Source organism: Xenopus laevis, chromosome 9_10S, assembly GCF_017654675.1.
Source record: "Xenopus laevis strain J_2021 chromosome 9_10S, Xenopus_laevis_v10.1, whole genome shotgun sequence".
Classification (NCBI taxonomy): Eukaryota; Metazoa; Chordata; class Amphibia; order Anura; family Pipidae; genus Xenopus; species Xenopus laevis.
Window position 1 is genome coordinate 40,169,184 of NC_054388.1, and position 12,257 is coordinate 40,181,440.

At 42.7% G+C, this 12,257-nt stretch overlaps 1 pseudogene; it reads right to left on the minus strand.

The window, feature by feature from the left end:
- Positions 1 to 12,257, minus strand: part of LOC121398784 — a 45,986-nt pseudogene that overhangs the window by 25,889 nt on the left and 7,840 nt on the right.

Sequence of the window (12,257 nt, forward strand, 5' to 3'; positions counted from 1 at the left end):
TGAACTATAACTTAGCACATTATTAACAGACTACTACAAGCTAATTGCACACCTCCCATCTGTCCCTTTTTCGGAGGGACAGTCCCTCTTTTGACAGTTCAACCCACAGTCCCTCATTTGCACTGGAAAGTCCCTCTTTTCTCTGCACTGAACAGCCAGAAAAACAACATTTTGAACTTAATTGGCTTTTGGCAGAGAGCTCAGAACAGCTTAACAGGTGCAACTAAGATGTTTTGTAACAATTTTGAGATAAGAAAATAAGTAATTTCAAAAGTTTAGATAAGGAGAAATATTTTCTACATTTTCTAACCTGCCAAATTTGGTCAAGTGAACATGGTAATTTGGGGGTGTGGCCACAAAAATCGGTGTGATGCAAAAAAATGTGCCATACTACATGGCAAAAAAATGTTGTCCCTCTTTTTACTTCCAAAATGTTGGGAGGTACGTAATTGGTGCAAGATTACAGCTAGGAGGAGACATTGGAGTCTAACTATCATATACAAAACTTATAACTGACTCTGAGAGTCTGGCAAAGCAGCCAGACAAGCACAGTAACTTCTGGTACATTTAATAGAAGATTGCGGGTGGGTGTGGCCTGTCCCATTATTGCTCTCAGCTTAGACAGGAAGAGGAACAGGAGTGAGTCATAAGATAATGGCAAAACAGCAGGAATGCCCTTAACCAAAATGGCCACACAAGCAGGTTACTACAATAAGAATAGCCATATCACCTAAAATGATCATATTTATGTTTTGCATACTTTTCTTTTACTACAATCATTATAAGTGCAGCATTATATTTCTCAGCTATTTGTAAAAACTTCCATTTATAAACCTGTAGTGTTTAACAGCAGCTCTTTTAGGAAATGTTTGTTCATGTTTATTACTATGCAGCACAGGGGACATTAGAGGGCGCCCTCTATAGCAGGCCAGATACTTTGCCTTAGCCATGTGGAGCAGAGCTGGCAACTTCTCATCTTGTTTGTATATGGCAATAAGCTTTGTTCTTATTGGTTCAGGAATGTGACTGACAGTGTTGCTTCACAGAATGGTTATTTTATCTGTTTTGTGAAACAAAACTGTCATTTTGTGGAAAGAATGAATCCTGTGCTATAAAATCTTGCTTTCTGTCGCAGATATCTATTTTGTCAGTCAAATCTAGCTTGACAAGCACTAGTTAGTTACACTATTATATATTATGTCCAACTTTGTTTTTACTTAATTCATTCTGTAAGTAACTTTGCACATAAGTGCGTCCGTTACATGGAGGTTATACATTTGTGAGACAGATTGCTTGTTAAACTGTACAGAATGGAGTTTGTGATATAATGACATCCTTTTGTGCATTAACCAGATCTTGTTTTCATTCTTTAATAGAAATAAGTCTTTTGTATATTTTTTTATCTGTGTATGGTCACAAATACTTATATAACATGAGAGACATTCATTCTGTGCATTAGGGATAGTTTTGTATACAGAATGTATTTGGGACAAACGGCACCCCATACTCAATAACATAGTAAATGGAATCATAAAATGATAAAACTTTAGCGAAACAACTATATACATAGTAAATAACAGTGTCAAAACAGGGAGGGAAGGCCTGTGTCCCCCAATATAGGACAAGAGAAAAAGATTTAACGGTAAGTACAAAAACCTCCCTTTCTCTTGCCTAATTGGGGGACACAGGCACCATGGGGATGTCCCAAAGCAATCCCAGAGGGCGGGACACTGAAATTCCACCACTAGTGCTCAGAAATAACAGCCTGTAGCACCTTCCTCCCGAAAACAGCTTCGGCCGAAGCCTGTGTGTGTAACCTGTAAAATCGCGTGAAGGTATGATGGGAAGCCCAAGTGGCCGCTCTGCATATCTGTTCAGCCGATACTTGATGTCGAACAGCCCAGGATGTGCTAACCGATCGAGTAGAATGTGCTGTGATTCTCAGCGGAGGTTTTCTACCTCTAACCGCATAAGCTCTGACAATCGTGGAACAAATCCACTTGGCAATGGTAGCCTTGGAAGCCCTGGTTCCTCCCTTAGGACCGTTGGGAATAATAAAGAGAGCGTCCACTCTTCTGATACTCTTGGTGCACTCTAAATAAATCTTGAGTGCACGAACTACATCCAGAGTGTGTAACTTACTCTCAGATGAATTCTTAGGCTCTGGGCAGAGCAATGGTACGACTATATCCTGATTAATGTGATATTCAGAAACAACCTTTGGTAGGAAATCCGGGGTCGGACGTAATACCACCTTGTCCTTGTGAAAGATGGTGAATGAAACTTTACACGACAATGCAGCTATTTCGGAGACTCTGCGGGCCGAAGTGATGGCCAGTAGAAAAACCACCTTTTCAGTCAGTGATGGCAAGGGGATCGTGTCTAGTGGTTCGTAAGGGTCTTCTTGAAGCACAGACAGAACTAAATTGAGATCCCAAGGGGGTACTGGAGATCTGTAGGGAGGCACGATCTGTAGGTGCGAGGGGTAGACGATAGACCAAAGGGGAGGGCGACGAACTGCCAATGTTGGCCGTCTACAAAAAATCTGAGGAACTTGTGATGGGATGGGTGGATGGGAATGTGGAGGTATGCATCCTTGACGTCTATTACTGTCATGAATTCATTCTTCTCCATGGAGTTGAGAACTGATTGAATGGACTCCATCTTGAAGTGACAGTGTCTGACGAATGGATTGAGAGACTTGAGGTCGAGTACAGGTCTTAGGGAACCATCCTTCTTGGGTACGGTGAAGAGATTGGAATAGTATCCCTATCCTTTGTATGCAGCTGGAACTGGTTGGATTGTTCCCGCCGCAGCGAGGTTTTGAACAACCCGCCCTGTTGGACGGATGTTTGGGAAGACGGGATATGAAAAATCTTTGGGGTGGGGGTTGAGTAAATTCTATGAGGAGGCCTTGCGATACCACTTGTAGGACCCACCGGTCCTTTATCATGTCTGTCCACACCTCCCGAAAGGATTGGAGGCGTCCGCCTACTGAAATCTCTTCGGGGGTGGGCACCCCTTCATGCTTTGCTGGGTTTGTCCTGAGAGGGCTTGGACGAACCCCTTGAAGACAAGCCGCTGGGTCGTTGTTTCTGTTGAAAACGGGAACGGAAGTTGGAATTGGTCTTCTCCGTGTGATTCTTGTGCCCTTGAGTCTGGCGAAAGGGGCGAAAAAAGGGTCTTCTCTTAAAAGTTGTTCTCCTGTTTCTGGTCTGAGGGAGTAGAGTACTCTTACCACCTGTAGCCTGAGATATTATCTTGTCCAGTTCCGCACCAAAGAGGAGCTTCCCTTGGAAGGGGAGGCTGAACAAGGATCTTTTCGAGGTCAGGTCCGCCGAACAAGTCTTCAGCCAGAGGAAACGACGGGTGGCAATTGATTGAGCTGAGGCTTGGGCCACCATCTTTGCTGCATCTAAGGCTGCATCGCAGATGTAGGTAGTCGCGTCATCAATCTGTGAAAGAAGATTGTCTGTCACTGGGTCTTCAGAACCTATCGACTGAGCCGCTTGTTCAACCCAAACTTCCATGGCCTTAGCTACCCAGGCAATAGCGAAAATTGGACGAAAAGCAGTACCCGTCGCTGTGAAGGTAGATTTACAGAAACCTTCTAGACGTTTATCAATGGGATCCTTAAACGCTGCAGCGTCAACCACGGGAATGGTAGTATTCCTAGACAGTCTGGAAACAGGTGGGTCCACCATTGGAGGTGATGCCCATAGTTCCGTGCACTCCTGTGGAATTTGAAATTTGAACCCTGTGGTCAGGAGTCTTCCATTGTGACTTGATTATCTCTTCTAATTGCTCATATGCTGGAAATATGGACGAACTCTTCTTTTGTCTCTTAAAGATATTTTTGGCGGGTTCTACAGTGGAAACGGTATCTTTAATGTTAAGGGTAGAAATTACCGCCTGTATGAGGCCCTCAACCTCCTTTTGTGTTCTAGGCATATCTTGTTCAGGATCTAGTTCCTGATCAGACTCTTCCTCTGACCGTAGTTGTCCGTCCTCATCGGAGGGGGACATAGCTTCCCTTGGGGAGTCAGGAGGGGAGGTTGTGGGACACTTAGAGCCTGAGGGTCTACAGTCAGTCGCAGTTGGCTGTGACAGGCGTTCTAGGACCTTGTCTAAAGTCTCGGGTATGCGGGCCAAATTTTGAATGCCTGCGAGTGAGAGGGACAAGGCCTTAACTAATTCTGATTCTGTAGTGCCAGAAGAAGGGAGGATCTTGGGACTACAGTCCACACACACAGACTCAGCCAAAGCTGTGTGAAATTTGGCCTTACACACCATACAAGTCAAATAAGAGACCTGATTGGTCTTACGTGTTTGAGCTGAGGATTTGGGTATCCTGGGCTCTTCAGTTTTGTCTGCCATATTGCTCCAAAATAATTGTATTTTTTAACTATAGCTTTAAGAGAAGGTGGAGACAGGGGATACCCTTGGTAGTGTTGACAGGCAGATCTTGACTTCTAAGATGTGCTCTGTTAAGTAAGAGAGAAAGAAGGGGGGGAGAGTGAAAGCTACAATGAGATTTCCTCTCTTGAAATTCCCCACCTATCTTTCCCACAGAGAAAAAACTGAAGAAGAGGCAAACAAGAGGCTTAGTAAGAGTAAGATGTTAAAAACTTGCCTGTAGATGATCTGCTTGCTACAAGCGCAGGTCGCACAAAAAATGTAGGATCTCAGGGGGCAGTGTGCAGGAGGAGTGCTGCTCCGATAACCCCGTTGTAGAGAAGTGCCCCGGGTAAAAAGGCGATCGGAGCGCCGCAATCAGTCTTGCTGGAATAAGCGCCGGAGCAGAGCATAGAGCGCGGATGTGCGCTGCCGTATGGAGGGTTTGCTGCTTAGCAGAAGGCGCGCAACTGGAAGTGCGCGTTGGGGAGATTGGCGCCTGGCGTGGGCGGAAGTGAGGGAGCAGAACGGCGTGAAGATGCGGGAACAGGCAGAGCGTTCGTGCCAAAGAACAGGGAAAAGGTACTGAAAGGCAGCGTAAAGAGAAAAGGCCAGAGAAGGTCTAAGGGAAGAATGTAGCAAAAGGAAGGGATAAAAGAACAAGCCGATTAAGGCACCCCCCTATTAAAGTTGTCCAGAAAAAAGTCACCCACCCAATGAGAGAGCTTGGGGGAGATAGCAAAGGGGCATCTGAGGGATAATAGATGAGGATATACTCACCAATTGTAGCCAGCTGACGATATGCCCTCTATGGTGTGTATGTGCCACCCTGAAAAATAAATATGTGCCTATAATATATTTTACATACAGATTATATAAACCTATATATAAACACATATATGTATAGCACCAGAATATGGTGTATACCACTGGTGCAGCCTCCGTAGAGCGGGAATCCAGCGCAGGGGGATCTGGGAGCGAGCCTGCAGTCCTCCGTAGAGCGGGAAGGCTATTGGGCAGAGAAATACGCAGTCAGCTGGAAGGGCTCTTGAATGGATCATTGGTAGGGATGTAGCGAACGTCGGAAAAAAGTTCGCGAACATATTCGCGAACTTGCGCAAAAATGCGAGCGGTTCGCGAACGGTTCGCGAACCCCATAGACTTCAATGGGAAGGCGAACTTTAACATCTAGAAAAGACATTTCTGGCCAGAAAAATGATTTTAAAGTTGTTTAAAGGGTGCAACGACCTGGACAGTGGCATGCCAGAGGGGGATCAAGGGCAAAAATGTATCTGAAAAATCTGCCTGTTATTGCAGCAGTCAGCAGATGAGATCAGAAGCAGGACAGCTGCCCACTGCAGCTACATACAGAGCACTGCAGTAGAAGGTAGATTACTAGCCAGCAAAGCTACCTAAGCTTAAATGTCCCTCAAACCCCTGCAGACTTCTGTCCCTCCAATAACAGAGCAGTATCAAAACGATTACTAGCCAGCAAACTTTCAACTGTCCCTGAAATCACTAACAGGCAGCAGCTCTCTCCCTACACTATCTCTTCAGCACACACAGGCAGAGTGAAAAAACGCTGCAGGGCTTCGGTTTTTATAGGGAAGGGGAGTGGTCCAGGGGAGAGCTTCCTGATTGGCTGCCATGTACCTGCTGGTCTGGGGTGAGAGGGCAAAAAAAAGCGCCAACAATGGCGAACCCAAAATGGCGAACGTCGCGCGACGTTCGCGAACTTCCGGCGAGCGCGAACACCCGATGTTCGCGCGAACAAGTTCGCCGGCGAACAGTTCGCGACATCTCTAATCATTGGCCCTTAATGTGGCATGATCTGACCGGAGTCCTTGATCACCTGCTCCAGCCACAAAAATTCATGTGTCTTCTCCTTCTGAGGACACTAAAGAAAACTGGAAGTAACAGGAGGAGGCAGGGGATGAAGCCCAGAGCAGGAGGAGGAGTCACAAGTTTACAAGTTAACAAGTTAGTGTCCATTCTCCAGCTGCAGGATCTTCATCCCCATGGTGCCTGTGTCCCCCAATTAGGCAAGAGAAATAGAGTATGTGGCAACATCATTTTCTCAAGACATTGCTACATTCCAAGATGATATTGTGTGTATAATCAGGAGAAAGTCTTTGGCCCATATCTCCAAGCCTAAACATCAAGGAAACTACATATATGTATTCATGTATGAAAGTCTTCAGGACATGCAGGTCTTAATTCTAAAAGGGAACTTTAAAACTGAACGGGAAAGGAAGATTTATGAATTCAAATGTATGGAGTTATTTAACACATTAAGACAGGGACTTAATTTAGGGTCAGGTTTCATGTCACACTATGTGACCTGACTGAATCCAGACTCCTGGACTATTTACAACCCACCCTAATTCATTGTATTGTCTCTACAATTGATCTCTATCTATCTGTAACTTCGTAATTTATTGCTCATGAACACCTTTCACTGATCTAACAGTATATATGCTGTGCCTTTCTAGCTTTCATTTGTATTTTGCCTGACGAAGGGGCCTTGGTGCTCCGAAAACTTGCATAGTTTGCATTTATTGTTAGCCAATATAGGTATCACTTCTACGATACTTTCGTTTTTTTTACTTGTTATTTTTACCTCTAAAGTTGCAACTAAATTATTTAATTACTGGGTGATAGACCAGTAACCCAAAGAGGTTATCACTTGTTAAACGCACAAAAGGATGGACGTAAATAGTACTGAAGGCTACTCATATCTCAGTAGACTTTTGGATTGCAACATGCCTAGTACTGCACGAGCCTCATTCTACTTTATGCTGAGTTTTGCATTTGGGCTTCTTAGTAACAACACCCACTGAGCCATACAAACAATGCTGTCCAAACCTCCTTACGTTTTGCACCTTATTTGGAGTATGCGTATATGTAACCACTGTGTAACTTGTCTCACTGAATTCCAACAGTAACCACACAACCTTTTGTCAGAAGAGTTTTTGTTACATTATTTCTGCTGTTAACGTCCTGCAGTCTCTGGATGAAAAAAGACCCAGAACTCCCAGTATAGACCTCACATGCTTATCGTCAGTACAGCCTTGACAATGAAGCGTATAAATATCTGCAAATCAACACTATACCCTAACCCTACCCACATTTTCTTTTTCTTTTTTTTTATGACCCAAAAAACAGATACAGCAGTTCTGCTCAACAATTAATCTTTAGGGTTACTTGATGCCATAATTAAGGAACAACTTTAAATGGTGGACTGCAAGTCACTAACCTCATATTGTCTGCGGGTGGCAGGCAAGTCAGGTATCTGGTCACTCCAGTCCTTTCGCAGGATCTTGTTCTACTCCTCGCTGAGAAACATTAGTTCCTTGGTGCAGCCATGGAGGTGATTATAAAGGCTGCCCAAATGTCGACTTCTCCAAGTGGACTCTTCCTTTTTTTTACATAAAAAGCAGGAAAAGGGATTGATGCTTGCAATTTAATACCCAACACTTGCAATACTGAGTATACCATGAGTTTGCCATTACATGGTTCATGTTAGAAAGTGGTGTTGGCAACAGTGTTATTCCATTTCTCTTACACACAGGAGCCCAGGATTCATTCAATCTTTAAACTGACAGTATTACATGCCACTTCCAGAAGGAATATGTATACAGCCATCCTGCTCAAGGCTTTTCTGCTGCTCTGCTTTTGGGAAGCACTTACGTGGCTAAATATGCTGGGGAATACTTACAGTATGCCAATACGATATACTCAACCTGCAGTAAAGTTGGTCTTAGGACACAGCAGATATGAAATTAGCCCTATACAGCCCAAGCCCAAATACCAGCCCAAATATCAAAACCTCTGTGTAGATCCGGACTGGCAATCTGTAGGTTCTGGCAAATGCCAGAGGGGCTGCTATAAGGTGCCATAGAAAGTCAGCATTTAGTGGGCTGGTGGCGGCTGTTTGGGCCGATTGGGCCTGTGTGTTCCCGAAATTCCAGGGCTTATTTTAATTCTCAGTCTGGACCTGCCTCTGTGTCATCATGCAGTGATAAAGACTGTGTTCCTATCTCTCATGGTAGTCTTCCCTTGCACTAAGAGGGGACAGCTCTATGTCCTATAATAAAATCTGTTTAGTGATGTGCAGGTCAGGAAAAACTCAACCTACACCTGACCATAACCCGCAAAACCTTAACCTCCACCAACCCAAAACCCCAAATTGTTACCACTTTGGGACCTGAGTCCAAACCGTACCCCACTACTTTTCTCTATGTAAACTAATTCTGTGTGTGTCTCTGGTTCCAAGTCAGGGAATCTTTGGGAGCAGGGGAGTTTACTTCCCCACTCTGACCTGCACCCAACCCAAACCAGAGATGGCTGCCCAAATTTAAAGTTGAACTCGCCCCAGCTGGAGGAAAACCCACTTGTCACAAGCATCAGTGGAAGGGACAAACATTATGTAACCATAGTTCCTGTCTGAGTCACTGCAGGCTCAATATCCTATATTTCCCTTTTGTTTTTGTGACCCTACAATGGGAAGGATTAACCTTTTTAGGTATCCCCCCTAACTTTTCAAAAACAGAGTAGTAACTGCATTCTCCATGCAGGAAAGATTAAACTTTTCATAAGACTGACCTGTAGACTCCGATACTGGTTTCTTAATGGCTGCATTGTCCTGTTAAAACACAATTAGATAAAAATAAAGATGATTAGACGTGGTTTCTACTAACTATTAATCCCTTTTATCTCTGTGCCAAAAAGCCCCTCTGACACCTTTATACAATTCATTGGTTTATCCTCAACTATTTCGTTTAGGAATCTGCTTTATTTTTGAGAGACATTACAGCATGAAATTTTGGATTTGCAAAGAATTAGTAATGTTGTCACATCCTAGCATGAATAGCAAGGCATAACAATACAGAGGGCGACAAATTGTTTTCATGCAACAGAATGTTGCAGGATCCCTACAACATGCATTCCATGTTAGCAGCAGAAAGGTTTAAAAAAATCAAATAAAACTGATTTGAAAATAATTGCAATAATTAATCAGTGGAACACAGCAATGTGCATTTAGTAGAAGTGTTCCTTTACTTTAAGCATATTCTGGTGTAGGTGAGACATTAGATGTGCTGTGCTAAGGCATGAGAATGAGATTGTTGATTAGATTAGGACCTTATTAGGACCTAGTTCTGCTGGGAATGGCTCTACTAACACTGTTGGATACTGTGGGTAGCAAGTCTAACTCACATGCTCCATAGTGCTTGTTCTGCTCATGTATAATGTTGCACAAACCAATTTAAAACCATATATTCCTGCGGTGCTTCTGCTGCCCCTCTGACTGGGTCCCCACCACTTTTTGGTTCTGCAGCATAAAGTCAAAATCAAATGATCCATGTTGCTTATGCTGCTGCTATGACAAGGTCTCCTAGCTCTTGTGTGGCCCTCTAACATTAAAGGAACAGTAACATAAAAAAATTAAAGTGTCTTAAAGTAATTAAATATAAAGTACTGTTTCTCTGCATTAGTAAAACTGGTGTGTTTGCTTCAGAAACTCTACTATAGTTTATATAAACTATACTGCTGTGTAGCCATGGGGGCAGCCATTCAAGGGTCAGGTTACATAGCTGATAATAGATGCATTCTGTAGAATCCCATTGTTTTCTGTTACAGAGCTTATCTGTTATCTGCCAAGTATCCTGTGCCTTTTTTTCCTTTTTCAGCCCAAATGTCTGCCCCTATCGCTACACAGCAGCTTATTTATGTAGTATTCTTTATAAAACAAACACATAACTTTTACCAATGCAGGGCAACAGTACAATATATTTTATTTACTAAATGATTGATTTAATTACTTTGAAATGATTGATTTTTTTGGTGTTACTGTTCCTTTACGGAGACCCTAGGATGAAGCATTGTGCATTATATGGATTTAGTTCTTGTGAATTACATTGCAGCAACATTTATATATAATATAAACATGGTGCTCAGACTCTGCATATTTGCTTTCACCTGGTTGCGAATTTCATTTCCATACTCGTCGATCTCTCGCTGCAAGATATTGTGCTCTGCAACCTGCCGCTCAACCTCCGGCAGGCTGGGCCCGTACTGTCCATTTTCTATTTCTTTCTGTAGAGAGAAGTGGGCAGAGATGTGAGAAAAAAATAACCATACAAAATGTCTGATGAGACAACACTTTTATATTAATTAAACACAATATACTCATCATTTGTGGATGGCATTTTTAGCTTTCTACACTTGTGCATTACTCCATAGATATCCACCCAAAAAACGTTTATGGGGCAAGAAAATGCATAATTCTAAAATATGTTCCAAAATCCATTCATTACACTTGTTCAGTGTTTCAAAGATATTGGGAATAACAGTTAAATGCAATATTTTTTCATCCTTTTCTGTAGTGTGGATCTGATCCTGTACCATTGTTAATTATCTGGCTTCTGCTTCATTTTTCAGCAGTGCATAGAATATAAACAGCCAGACAGATGAAGCAGCAGTTAAGGAGAGTATGCATGCTTGAGTGAGCAAAAGGGGTGTGATGTAGGTAACGGGCAGCCAAGGGTTGGCCTAAGGCAGGGGTCCCCAAGGGATTCTGTCATAATTTTTATGGTGTTGTTTTCATCTCTAATTTACACTGCAAATAATTCACTCTACCATGTAAAATGTCTTTCCTAACCTAACAAGTGTATTTTTTTTTTAGTTGTGATATTAGTGCTGCTCTTATATTTACCAGGGAGCTGCTATCTGGTTACCTTCCCATTGTTCTGTTGTTAGGCTGCTGGGGGGGGGGTGATATCACTCCAACTTGCAGTGCAGCAGTAAAGAGTGACTGAAGTTTATCAGAACACAAGTCAAATGACTGGGGGCTACTGGGAAACTGACAATATGGGGCAGATTTATCAAGGGTCAAAGTCAAAATTCGAATTTGAATTTTCAAGGTTTTTTTTAGTGGAATTCATCTAGGGAATAGTTAAAATTTGATTCGAGTTTTTAAAAAAATTTGAGTTCGATTTTCGAAATTTATCATGTACTGACCATTTAAAGGGGTTGTTCACCTTCAATGTACAAATCTTATGAAACCACTAACAATGCTCTCAATGTGTTAGAAAAACCATTTTCCATAACAAAAAGTAAAAATGCCATTGTAAAAGCTAATTTCTATACCTATTAACTCAGTCCTTCTCCTGTCTCTCTGACCAGTTTTCTGAAGTGATGGCAGTGGCCTATTTTGAACCAGACACACCAAGAACTTCCTATATGATGACATCATCATGCCCAGGCTTTGCCCTTACTTGTTTCCTATTGGATGTTGATACTGCCCTCCTCCTAGTAATTTATTGGGTGCTTGTGAACTGTAACCAGTCACATAATTTGAATGGTCATTGGTTGATTACTCAATTGTAATGGCAGAGGTTAACAGACGCAGCATATAAACAAACCTGCCTTGCAACAAACAATCACACAGCCATGCAGACAAATACTGCAGAAAAGGAAGGAGCAACATTGTTTGGCAACCTTTGGCATTAAGCATAATGTCACTTATTTACAAAATTGCAACAAAACCAACACTGACTTGCTTAGAAGCGTATGTAACTTACACATCTAGCAGGGACAGTAGGGTTGCCACCTCACCCTTTTAAAACCAAACACATATGAAATCCACAGGCTGCATGGCTAATTATCAACTCATTTAGATGATGCAGACTGAACTGATTTCTGTGCAGCCATGTATCATGCATCTAAATGAATTGCTAATTAGCCATGCAGGCTGTGGATTTCATATGTGTTTGGTTTTAAAAGGGTGAGGTGGCAGCCCTAAGTGACAGGCAGAGCAGTGATGAGGGCAGGTAGGTTTTTTGAACATTGTGTGCACTCTC